Source organism: Otolemur garnettii, unplaced genomic scaffold (assembly GCF_000181295.1).
Source record: "Otolemur garnettii isolate 467f Iridium unplaced genomic scaffold, OtoGar3 scaffold00017, whole genome shotgun sequence".
Taxonomy (NCBI): Eukaryota; Metazoa; Chordata; class Mammalia; order Primates; family Galagidae; genus Otolemur; species Otolemur garnettii.
The window spans coordinates 9,326,048-9,327,621 of NW_003852412.1; positions in this window are offsets into that span (position 1 = coordinate 9,326,048).

The following is a 1,574-nucleotide window of genomic DNA, read 5'->3' on the forward strand; positions in this document are numbered from 1 at the left end:
GCCGGTTGAGCTATAGGCGCCGAGCCGACAGTTTATTTCTTTTCTTTCTTTCTTTCTTTTTTTTTTAGAGACAGCGTCCTACTTTGTCTCCCTCAGTAGAGTGCTGTGGTATCACAGCTCACAGCAACTTTCAGCTCTTGGGCTTAGGTGATTCTCTTGCCTCAGCCTCCCAGGTAGCTAGGAGTACAGGTGCCCACCACAATACTCGGCTATTTTTTGTTGCAGCTTGGCCAGGGCCAGGTTTGAACCTCCCACCCTCAGTATTTGGGGCTGGCGCCCTACTCACCGAGCCATAGGCGCCTCCCCAACAATTTATTTCTGCCTGGGCACACTACAGGTTATATATAATAGGATGGCAAAGTCTATCCACAGAGAAGCCAGTGGAAATCCTTACAGAGCCAGAGGGATATATGTGTGGGGGGGTGGTGATGCATGAGCGGTGGGCTGTGGAGTAGAGAGTGGAGAGGTGAGGCTGGTGACCTAGTCACTGGAGGACTGGGTAAGGACTTTTGTCTATTTTAAGAGCAAAGGGAAGCCATTACAATATCTGTTTCCTTTCCAAAACACTTTAAATTTGAAAAGATCAGTTTATGGAGGATTGAGACAGTATTTGTTGAACTAGGATTGTGGCAATGAAGTTAGAAAGAAATGGGCTGGGCAGGTGGCTCATGTCTGTAATTCTGCAGCTCTGGGAGGCTGAGATGGGTGGCTTGCCTAAGCTCCAGAGTTTGAGATCAGCCTAAGGAAGAGCAAGACCCCATCTCAACTAAAAATAGAAAAACTAGCTGGGTGTTGTAGGGGGCGCCTATAGTCCCAGTTACTCTGGAGGCTGAGGCAAGAGAATAGCTTGAGCCCAAGAGTTTGAGGTTGCTGTGAGCTGTGATGATGCCACAGCACTCTATTTAGGATGACAGAGTGAAACTCTGTCTCAAAAAAAAAAAAAAAAAAAGGTGGCTCCTGTGGCTCAAAGGAGTAGGGCGCTGGCCCTATATGCTGGAGGTGGCAGGTTCAAACCCAACCCCAGCCAAAAATAAAAAAAAAATTAAAAATTTAAAAAAAAAGGAAAGAAAAGAGGTTGGAAAGAAATGGATGGAAAAGGAGATATGGAGATATTCAGGGAATAGAATAGAAAGGACTGAGTGATGGTTTAATGTGGGAGGAAATACAGGAGAGGGGTTAAGTCCGGGTGAGTCCTATGTTCGCATCCTGTGCCGCCAGGTGTCCTCACTGAGGCAGGGAACACCAGTGGAGGAGACCAGATCCCCTGTCTCCTTTTTAGTCTCAGGAAAGCCTTCTAGCTCAGTGTTTTCCAACTTTTTTTTTTTTAGACCGAGTCTCACTATGTCACCCTCAGTAGTGCCGTGGCGTCTTAGTTCACAGCAAACTCAAACTCCTGGGCTTAAGCGATTCTCTTGCCTCAGCCTCCCAAGTAGCTGGGACTACAGACGCCTGCCATAACACCGGCTAACTTTCCTATTTTTAGTAGAGACAGGGTCTTATTCTTCCTCAGGCTGGCCTTGAACTCCTGAATTCAAGCAATCCACCCAATTCAGCCTCCTAGTGGTTTTTCAACC